Here is an 11,711-nt window from a genome sequence, read left to right as displayed (position 1 = left end):
CTCCGAAACGTCGTGATTTTTATTTTATTTTTTATTTTACTTTAATTAGTTTTAATTTTTTACCTACGTGACTTTACCGAAAAAAACCTAAGAATACAGTACTGTATTTTAAACGTAGAGGGAATGAAACGGGGGGCGGGGGGGGGGGGCAAAACGGAAAGAGGACAGCGAGGGAATGAGGCAAGCAGTGGAAGAGAGGATTGGGGAGAGACAAGGGGCCGTCCATAAATGACGTCACGCGATTTTGGACGATTTTTTACCCCCCCCCCCCCTTCGTCACACGGCGTCACAAAAAAATGAAACATGCTTCAAATCGCTATAAACTATTGTCATTGTAGTGCGTATTTAATGTGCCGCTGCACTCTGATGTTGTAGGAGAAAACATTTATTAAAAAGTCTACTTAATTAAGTAGAACGTGTTGTCTATATTCATTTAAAGTTGCGCATTTCGACGTGACGTCACATTTCTCAAACCCCCTCCCTCCCTCGTCACACATCGTTACAAATGTCTGACCCCCCCCCCCCCCTAGGTGCGTGACGTCATTTATAGCCGGCCCCTTATATAAACAATATAAAAGAATAAAAGCTGATGATGTAGACGCAGAGCAATAAATACAATTTCACATTCAGGTGGTCAAGCCGAAGTGATTATCGCGTCAGGAGCAGCGAAGTACTACATCGCTGTGACGTCTCCTCCTCGTACTTGAGGATCGGGGCATTGCGCCGTTAGGGACCGTCCATAAATGACGTCACGCACCTAGGGGGCGGGGGTGGGTCAGACATTTGTGACGATGTGTGACGAGGGGGGGAGGGGGTTTGAGAAATGTGACGTCACGTCGAAATGCGCAACTTTAAATAAATATAGAAATGTTATAACACTAATTGTTATAACAACACTCCTACAACATCAGAGTGCAGAGCCACATTGAATACGCACTACAATGACAATAGTTTAAAGCGATTTGAAGCATGTTTTATTTTCAAAATGGAAATATGCCTTTGGGGGGGGTCAGAGCTTTGTGACGTCATATTTGAGGGGGGTCTGACTTTTTGTGACGCAGTGTGACGAGGGGGGGGGGGTAAAAAATTGCGTGACGTCATTTATGGACGGCCCTTTTCCCGTGCCTCCGACGAACACGGTGCGAAAGAAGTTCAATACACACACATATTCTACATATTCTGCGTTATATGAAACGTGTCTATCACCACTGGAATACAACTCATATATAGGCAGCTTTCACCATTGTCGGCATGAAGACCTCGTGGCGCAACGGTAGCGCGTCTGACTCCAGATCAGAAGGTTGCGTGTTCAAATCACGTCGGGGTCATTCTTTTAATGCCACGTTTGGAAAAATAAACATCTTCCGTTGCTCGTTTTAATGGCGCTGTTTATTAGTAACGAGCTTGTGAAAAAAATCTTACGTTTTATTTGCTTTGATGTTAAGATATAAAATGTTCTGTAACCGGGTGCGTATGGGCACTTTAAGGTGATGTCATTGCGCTGTTCGAGTGTAATGCCTCTAGCACCCTCTCGTGTCTGACTGTTGAACAGCAAGTGGTGCATTCACTTGACGTACGCTGTTGGCCGAGACGAGCTTAGCACAGTTAATTGCAAACATTTGGACCCTTTAATTACAAAGTGCTAATCGTCGTCGAATATAACAAAAGGGTCTTCAGGGTTGTGGAAAAAAGTAATTTTTAATCAAGTGGCTTCTTTAAATTGAGTGTGACACTGTGAGATTACAGTAAACCGAGGGAGGGTTTTGAATGCACACAGCAAATTTGCCTCCCACGAGTTCAGGGCTTATTCGCTGGTGATGCTAGTTGGTAACAAACTAAACACACAGACTAGTGCACCTTATTCACGCATGTATCACACATCTGCGATGTGTTATGTACATTGTACATGCAATGTATTGCAGTGAAAATCCAAGTTTGGCCCATCTACATATTGGCAAACGTCAATTTGCATCATATTTTTTTTACAAGATTTTGTTTTCTTTAAAAGGAACATTACAATTTTTTTTCTATGCAAAAGGACCATTGCCTCAAACGCCGTCTGTCAGATATGTTTTTAAAGACATTGTGTCTGAACGTACACTCAAAGGGATGTAGTGAAATCAGATGGAGTGATGAAATCTGCCTCAGCAAGAACGATTCAGATATTGCTCACTACTGATGTTGACCTTGGCTGGGAATCAAACTTGGCCCAGTGATCTAAAGACTCTGCCACCAAACTATATACATTTCTAATCATATATAAAGAGATTAAAGAATGTTGTTTTACAAATACCAGATAAGAAGGAATTAACTGTATACGAACACTCTATATTTTTGCAATTTCCGTGTAATCCCTGACACAATCCGCTTACAGGGCCATCTAGGATAATTACACACGGAAACAATTCCGCGATGGGCATGTTATTATTTTCCTCCTGTCGTCATTTCATACTGGTGATTCATTGAATGTGACGGCACCTGAATGCAATGGTAATTTATACTGGCAGCTGTGGCAACGCATTGCATGGCTGAATGCATGTAATGAAGCGCCTTAATGTTACCGCATGTAACCGCACGTTGTACATTTTTGTTTTTACATTGGCCTCATAAATTCGATTGCTGCTGAATATTTACTACAGTAATGTGTCACAGTGCTGATCCAGTGCTGCTGAGGTACTCTGAGTCGGCTGCCTAAAACAACCCAAAGTTTGCCGAATCTACCGTACTATGTCCCAACCTTGTAAAGTTTTGCTTGCGCTGACTCAATTGTGCTGAAGCTATGGTTATTCCCCGAAGGCCGTGGCGCCGACGGGATGTGTAAAAATACGTAACATTTTTACGTGCTCGTCTATATGGTAAGTTTCCTTTAAATTCCTCTTCAGCTCATTGTTAAACGTGGCACATCATATCCACTTAAGGTTGTTTTTCACTCGCTGATTGCCGCGCTTTAATCAAATTGTGCACGGCTTGGTCCAAATGCTTTGGAGGACTGCATACATGTAATTGCTATTCAATCGAATTTCATTCCTTGTTTGTCAGTATCTTATTGCGCGTGGAAGAGTAGGCCAAATACACCTCTAGAAGGGGCCCTGGAGCGTTCCCTCTAGTGGAGGCTCTTCTGTCAGCAGCGACATGAGCTAGCCATTGCATGGAAGCACCTTCACGTTTTGTTTTCCTTTGTAATTGTTTGGATTGCCTGATGTTGCGTATAGTTTCAGGGTAAACATTATCGGTTAATATTTCAACCGTGTATACAATACTGTCGTATTTTAACACGGTTGGCTACGTACGGTGCAAAAGATGTTCAACATATATACATGCGTATTTTGTAAACATTTGATCATGTCTGCTGCCTTACTTTAATATCCCAGTTCTTCGGAGAATTTTTTTAAAGTTTAATATCAGTGAGCTCTCGGCTGGTTTTCGGTACAATTTCACATCGCTTAACACCGGTTGTCACATTCCGGTGCCAATAGCTGACACGATGCGATGCTCTGCTGGCTCTGAGAATTGTGGACGGATGGTTCTTCACCTCATGATGCGACTACAGTAGAAACATTGGGATGTAATCAGCTGAGTTTTGCTGAGGCAGAGCACTCAACGCAGAGTCCAAAGGTGACGAGGCGAGTTAACTCATGAGGTGACCCAGCCCATCGTCCCAAATTGAATACCACTTTGTAGGACGTCAACAGCAGCAACAGAATGACCTCTTGACAACTCCACGTTGAGTCTTGATTTCCCAATTCCGATATAACTACGGTAACAATATACAACAGAGTAGAGGCATGCTGACATGTAAGGGTCATCACACTGCACTTGCAATTCAGAGGTCACTGGTTTGATCTCCCAGCGCAGCAATTTTAACAAAATCGTGGAAATTTCTTCCTCTGTCCACCATGCAGCATCGATGGGTACAGCACAGCGAGTCGGCAGGTCGCTTGTGGTGGGGAAATAAAGTGTGGGGTCTTTCACCTCTTCCAAGCTGGTTGGAAACCACCATGGAAGAGTAGGCCAAATGACTACACTTTCGAACTCCTTGTAGTGGAAACATTTTCGTCATCAATGGCATGAGGAAGAAATTGCAGGGCTGCGCTTTTTTTTTTTACACAATAGAATACAGGTTTCCCTTGCTTTGCGCGGGTTCAGTTCGTGCAATTTCGCGTATCACCTATTTCTACGTAAAATTTGTTCTATGCTGTTTGAATTCACTCATATGCGGCTATGCGATCGGACAACATTGTGTGCGTACTGTACGCGCTACACTCCCCGTGCGGTTTCCCTTTGCGCGCAATCTCTTTTTTTTGGAATGCATCTACCGCACAGAGCGACGGAAACCTGTACCGTACATTGCTGATATTCCTTGAAAGACACATCCCAACCCGAGGCTTCTTCATTCACCTCCTCGTGCTCAGTTGACCTTCTCGCATGAACCACCCATATCACGCGTATGGTGGTATTGCACCAACAGAGCTTGATTTTTAAGCAGCATCCAGGCGGGGGGAGATTTGGCCGAGCCAGAGGTTTTGTTGACCTTCGGTAAGATTTCATCTCGAGCTGCTCTTTATCAAAGGGTGCCTCAGGATGAGGATAGTAATGCCTGTTTTTTTTTTTCGACTGGCGGCTCTGCGATTGGGTCTTTGATTGATTCACTTTGAATGCTCTGTGAGCAGAGCCGAAAGATAATATATATATCAGTTTGATAAATACATTGTTGCTTAGAACGCGCAGCTTAGGATTTCCGTGGAATTTGTCAATCAATGTCATTGATGGGGAAATGAAAAAAAAAACGGAAAGCACCAAACATTAATGGTCACTCACTTGCAATTTATCAAACATTGAGCCGTAAATAGGCCCTCGAATTTTGCTCCAACAACCGGTCCTAAATCTTCGATGATGTCCACAGTTGTGCCATGCCCGTCCATGTTTTAACTGCGAAGGGCATTGTTTATGTCATCATTGTTTACTTCTCGAATTACACTGAAGAGTCGGGATGGCCAGTGGTCAAGACTAACCGTGCAGTTTCAGAAAAAGAAGTGAGCACATTCGAAGAGCCATCCACCAAATAAATGTAGAAAACAAATCAGTTGCGCGCAAGGGTCAGAGATATTTTGTTGCATTTTGGGACCATAAGAGGTGGCGGACAGCTTGGGGAGGTTATCATACAGCAGTGATTAGATCATAGCTGATGATTAATTACGATGGGTTACAATTTAAATGGACCTTGAGATACATTTTGAGATGCAAACATCCCATGCTGAAAAAGATTACCTGCAAAATACTCAATTGGGGTTACACACAGCAGCAACACCGCCCCCTACTGCGAACACTTTGGCAGGACCCTCCTAAACGAGAGCCTTGAGACTCAGTGAGGCTTTTTAATGGGTGCTCCATTCACCAGTCCGCACGAACCAGAGTAGTGAGGTGTTACCAAACAATCCTTACGACCAACGTGGTGTGGTTTGGCCTTCATCCAGCAGTGGCTTGACACAGGGATCTGCAGACACAATTACAGCAGAGTTACCTGTCACTATGATGCTAGTCAATTCCACGTTACACACTATTTTGTTGTTGTTATATTTGTATTTAAGTGTGTCACCCTTTACTTCCTATTGCTTCTGCTAAGTTGCCTGATCTTCACATTTGCACGTGTGAGTCACTGGCGAGCGCATTGACATGGCAGATTTATATTGTTGCTGTTGCTTCAATTTGACGACGTGGCCACCTGCGACACGGCACCGTTAGAGGTCCCTGCACCCACCTCTCCACCACCTGCGTCCACCCCCTGAGTCTACTCCCTGCGTCCACCCCCTGAGTCTACTCCCTGCGTCCACCCCCTGCACCCACCTCCTGATTCCCTGGCTCCTCCACCTGAGTCAACAACCCCCCTGAGTCTACTCCCTGCGCCCACCATCTGAGTCCACCACCTGCACCCCACGCGCTAAGTCGACTTCCCTGAGTCTACCCCCTATGTCCACCCCCTGCGTGACACCATTAAGCGCTCGGCTGCCTCGCTGTGTGGGAGTGAGACGACGCTTGCACCATGCCGTGTGGACGCCGCTGCTGATGTGCTGGGGGGGTGGCGTTCCTCTCCGCTTGCAGTTCCCTGCACGCCCAGGTTGCACTGTGAATTCTAATGCCCTGGGATAGCCCGGGGAAAATCCCAGCAGCGTTAACAACAACAAAAAATATATCGCCTTCTGACGAATTGATATATACTCGCACAAGGAGTGAGAAATCATATTGTGTGTGTGTGTGTGGCGGCGGTTGATTGGAGATGAAATGTTTATCACACTGCGCCGTGACCTCAGTAACCCGGTTTATATTCCTGATCATGAACAACATCAATTGCGAATTATGTACGTTGACCTTCTTTCGCACCGTACGTAGCCAACCGTGTTAATCGGAGGTGCTGGGAGAAGGACAATAATTAGTATCTGAACCTAATGTGGCCCTCACCTATGTCAGCTCAGCCTAAAATAACTGTAACTGCAGCAATGTCAACAGCACAGAGGAGACAAAGTGGTCAGATATGACGGAAGCCACCATCACAACTTGCGCTCGACTTCAACAGAGGCGCTCTCCAACAGAAGCTGCCCTCCCCCCACACTTTAGACCGTTCAATGGGAGTCTAAGACCAAAACAGGAGGTAGTATTCACAACTCTGGCTGTCGCCTGATGATGCTAGTTGTAATTACTGGCGAAACGTTACGGGTCTCGATTCGTAAATGTTGTGGGCTTACTCTCCAACACACCGGTGTGCTGTTCTAGTAACGAATTGCCATGTTTTGTTTACGTGACAAACCTTACTAATTGGCTGTGTCGGGTGATGGCGGGTTTAACAACACATTCTTATTTACACGATCTAATCCAAAAATCTCTATTATGGATAATATTGGTCGTGAAAGCCTACGTGTTAAACTGGTGTCTTTGTGTCTTTGTTTGTGACAGAAGTGGTGAGGGCTTCCCGATGACTGATACCAGTGGCTTCTATGGAGAAAGGCTCGTAAAAGAGGCTAATGGGCAGTTAAAAAACTGAAACAATGTTTATTTTATTTTACCAGGTAAGGCTCACTGAGCTGTATATAGTTATTTTTCAGAAGCGACCTGGACACAAGTGATGGCTCAATGAAGCGGCTTATCATGTGGAAATTTATAGCAGCCAAATAATAAAAATAATCTAAACGCATATTTTTTAATGTGGAGGCAGACGCCCTCCAACAACAACAGAGGGAGGAGTGATGCTCACGGCAATGAGCAGAGCACCGGGTGGCTAAAGTACAGAAACTTGGCACAGTGAGGAGCACATGTGGGGACATCTGCCAGTCATGTCAGTCAATTAACCCATAATACCTGGATCTGGTCTATGACCGCCTGCTAACAAGCCTTTGACATTCAAGTGACTTCAAGTTGCACCTAGCTAGGCAAATAGCAGCTGTTGTTGCTAATAGAAGGAGTGGTATGGTGTTGTCGTTGCTCTAATCCCAGTAACCAGGGTTCAATTACTGGCCAAGCACAAAGGAATAAAATTATCTCAAGCCGTTAACGCGTTAAGTGGCTTTTGATGCACTACAGCGATTACTTGGAATTTATTGGAATGCACTTGCTGCACTGTGAAAATCAAGACCCTAAAATGTGTTTTTTTTAATTCAAAGACCACAACAGTTTCGATATGCAGTACATATATATACTAGGGGCTGTTCGGGGGCGCCTATGGTGCCCCTCACAAACATTTACGGCCTTTGGCCAGGAAAGTAACAAAAAATTGCACACGAACGACGCATTCACGCAAGCACCCGATGCTCCGTTTTGAAGTTTTAAAATGAAACATCTTTGAATTGTATTATGTTTTGAATTAGATAATTTTATTTCTTCATTAAAAGCTTAAATCATTTCACATCTGGAAGACTTAATTCAAAATGGCATTTCGTGTGAATTTTCTCTCGTCGTTAAGTAGATGGCCTTGTTGGGGGTTCGGTTCGATGCGGACTTTCATCTGTTTGGGATTGCGGGATCGAGATCAGGCGACATAGAGCTGCTGGCTGTGCGAGAAGACCGCCGTCTGCAGATCGATTCCAACGTAATCGAACGTTTGTCCCTGCGCCTCCGTCGTTCATGCAGGGGAAGCGTAGGTTTGCAGCGCCCCCTGCATGAAAACGACGGAAAGTGCAGCGTTCATCACAGATATATAAAGTTGTGCGCTTATATAAGACTATAAGCACCTACATGCAATCTCACCTCAAGGCAGTTTACAAAAATCCTACATTGACGTAGAAGCGGGGTGGGGTGGCTTGGGAGGAGTTTCAGGATAGGAAACATGGGAGGAAGGACAGAGAGAGAGAGAGAGAGGGTAAACAGTAAAATATATTCTCCGGATTGTTATATCTTCCTAATTATGTTCGTATCTAACTAAAGACAAGGGGATATGACCCCAGTCGGGGATTGAAAGGGGTGACCACAGAGTCACCATAGGTGCCTGTATTATTTTCACAATTGTTTGCAAGACGTCGGCATTGGACGCCGAGGGACATTGCATTGCGGTGGAGATTAGAGGGGGTTGGGGTGGGGGGACGGGCACACTGAGACTGGCAGGAGAAGCCCACCGATGTCACTTGTCGACTCCATCTGGTGCAGTATTTCAGCACCGGTATTTGGGAGACGTGGGTGACCGTTTGCTGGCCATGATGAATGCCTGCGAACGCCACCTGCTATACGGCAAACTGGACAGGCAGAAGAGCAGTCTTATCTTGGTGTGTTTCAGCACCCGAGCGACCGTAAAATGTATTTTGCTTTAAATCGAAAAGCTATTTTATCGTTTTTACCGATGCTTACAATGCTGTAATTTAAAAACTAAGCATATATATTATCTAATCAGGTAAGGCCCACTGAGCTATTTAGCTCTTTTTCAGAAGCAACCTGGCCAGAAATGATAGCTCAACGAAGTGGTTTATCACGTGGAAATGTATAGCAGCCAAATGCTCTAAACGCATGTTTCTATTTGTGGAGGGAAAAAACCAGAAGACCCGGCGAAAAATCCACGAGACCACTGGGAGAACATGCAAATTCAAGATATACAGGCGTCAGGGTCGGGATCGAACCAATGTCCTCCTGCATACTAGGCGAGGAAGTTAACACCTCGCCACTGCGGAACACCATGTAAATATACCGGTCACTATCTACGACTTCACGTGAAGTTTATCTTGCATTCTTTCTCACTTTTCTGCAAACCTATCCCAATTAACGGTGTTCCCTACTCCCCGTGTACCCTCTCCGCTCTCTTTGCAGTTCATATGAATTCTGCAGGATTGCAACCAAGGAAATCGAGTGAAATGCTCGCAATTTCCACTGTGGCACTCTCTCCAGCCAGGGACGTTTCCAGGTTTTTCATTGAGTGCAGACTTTGTGACCCATGAGGCTCCTTTGCACCCCCCCCCCCCCACACGTTTTAGCAGCTGAGTCAAGGTTGTTATTACCAGAGGTGTGGACTCGAGTCATGTGACTTGGACTCGAGTCAGACTCGAGTCATGAATTTGATGACTTGCGACTCGACTTGGACTTGCATAACAATGACTTTGTCCCACCTATGAGATGTGGACTCGAGTCATGTGACTTGGACTCGAGTCAGACTCGAGTCATGAATTTGATGACTTGTGACTCGACTTGGACTTGCATAACAATGACTTTGTCCCACCTCTGGTTATTACTAATACGACACTGCCAGTTTAGCACTCACTCTGTAGGCTAGTCGTCAGAAAAAAATTGCTAATATTCATTTCGTTAACGTTGTACTCATTGTCACATTAACCCTCTCATTCAAGAATTATTTAAAGGAAAACCAATAAAATACTAGCCTTTTGCTCATCCAAAGACAGGTGTATTGCAGTAAATCTGTAACTTGCAAGCGAAAAGCAGACCGCCACGTGATATTCATTGCATTAATGCGTGTGCAATTTGTAAGGCCACGGAGACTCAGACCTATTTATTTTAAAGGTTATAATGCCTTGTTCATCATGACGTCCTTTTTACTTTCATGTCTCAACAGCGTTACGGAGATCGCGTGACGTGAGGGTTCTGCCTTTGTAGTGAGGGTTGTAAATTGAGGAGGGGGGAGGAGGCGCCTCACCCCCCATGTGGAGTGACGTCATCTGCTAATAAATATTAATGGCGGGGTGTTCATTTTGAAGACGTCATCTCTTCATGATTATTAATGTGGGGGGCTGTTCGATGTGAAGTGACGTCACCTGCTCATGATTATTAATGAGGGGGGCTGGCCGACGTGGAGTGACGTCACGCGCGGGACACACAGACATTCTCGGCTCCTTATAGTCGTAAATATTTGCTTCATTGTGATTTTAGGAGTCAAACGAACTCATGAAATGTGTCGGCGTATTTTTTCTTCTTCGTCTTATACTGTACAGTAATTTCATAGTAGTCATAAACCATGGCAGTCCAGCCACAGTGGACATGATGCGTGAAAAGGTTGATTAAAACTATAATCCAATGAGAGAAGATCCTTCACGATACTAACATGCTCAAGTTAAAATATTTTTCAGCGTTTTGAAAAATGTCGCAAATGAGGCCTGGAGATTGGTTGACACGAAGGGTCCCAGCAATAACATGCATGGTGATGTTTTCAGGGCTCATCAAAATGCATTATGTATGACATAGCTTTGTGTCGAACGAAGACCCAGAGACGGGTCCTTGCCTTCAAACTGGCATTCCACCAGAATTGGTTCAGGCAAGTCTGACTCTGCCGATGAGACACTGAATCGCAACACCGGTCCACGGTGTTGCTTGTGTTGAACCAGTGCTGCTGAAATGATGCACTCTCAGGAGGCGGTGTGGCTGATCTCATGCGTAAAGAAACCAACTTGTTCTAGATTTGAAGCTTTCGTGACTGCAAGGATTCATATTCATAGGTTTTTTCGGTAAAGTCACGTAGGTAAAAAATTTAAAATTTATAAAAGTAAAATAAAAATTAAATAAAAATATAAATGACGACGTTTCGGAGGCTACACAAGCTTCCGTCTTGAGGTCGAACCGTCACAGCACGATAGCTGTATCAAGTGAGATACAGCTATCGTGCTGTGACGGTTCCACCTGAAGACGGAAGCTTGTGTTGCCTCCGAAACGTCGTGATTTGTATTAAATTTTTATTTTACTTTTATTAATTTTAATTTTTTACCTACGTGACTTTACCGAAAAAACCTAAGAATATGAAACCAACTTGTATTGCTTGTGTGTGGAGCGTCTGGTGTCTTTACCCTTCTGATCAAAATATAACTTCTCCAGGTAAACCAGTTCATCAGCGGATAGGGTTAAATAGCCTTGAGAAATGCATCACAACAAATTAACCACACTGAAGATGAGTGCCACGTTGTAGGGAATCAACTGCAGTTGTCTTATGAATAAACTCGACCGTACCATAAGAATGTGGAAATTACACCGCTGATTTAGGGCTGTAAATGTGAGACGAGCACCTCGCCAATCTTCATTTGAGCAGAAACTCACTTTGACTTCAAACAAAAGTTAAAGGCAACGCAATTAACCATGAACACCAGAATCAATGAATACATTCCAAAAATGTCCATGCTAATGCCATTATTTATTTACGAATTGCCAGATATTCTCGAGAACACTTTAATGAATCTTCAGCAATTGGACGAAATCCAAAGGCTCACAGAACATGACTCTCTCGATAGCAAGTCTGCTGC

At 44.3% G+C, this 11,711-nt stretch overlaps 1 non-coding gene across 1 annotated transcript; it reads left to right on the top strand.

The window, feature by feature from the left end:
* The first annotated feature begins 1,256 nt into the window (after positions 1 to 1,256).
* Positions 1,257 to 1,328, top strand: TRNAW-CCA (transfer RNA tryptophan (anticodon CCA)). The gene has a single exon. It is a non-coding gene; the product is annotated as a tRNA-Trp (tRNA).
* Positions 1,329 to 11,711: the final 10,383 nt, after the last annotated feature.

The sequence above is a fragment of the Lampetra fluviatilis genome, chromosome 19, assembly GCF_964198595.1.
Source record: "Lampetra fluviatilis chromosome 19, kcLamFluv1.1, whole genome shotgun sequence".
In the NCBI taxonomy this organism is placed as follows: Eukaryota; Metazoa; Chordata; class Hyperoartia; order Petromyzontiformes; family Petromyzontidae; genus Lampetra; species Lampetra fluviatilis.
Note: the sequence above shows the minus strand (reverse complement) of the source record. Positions and strands in the feature narration are given on the sequence as shown.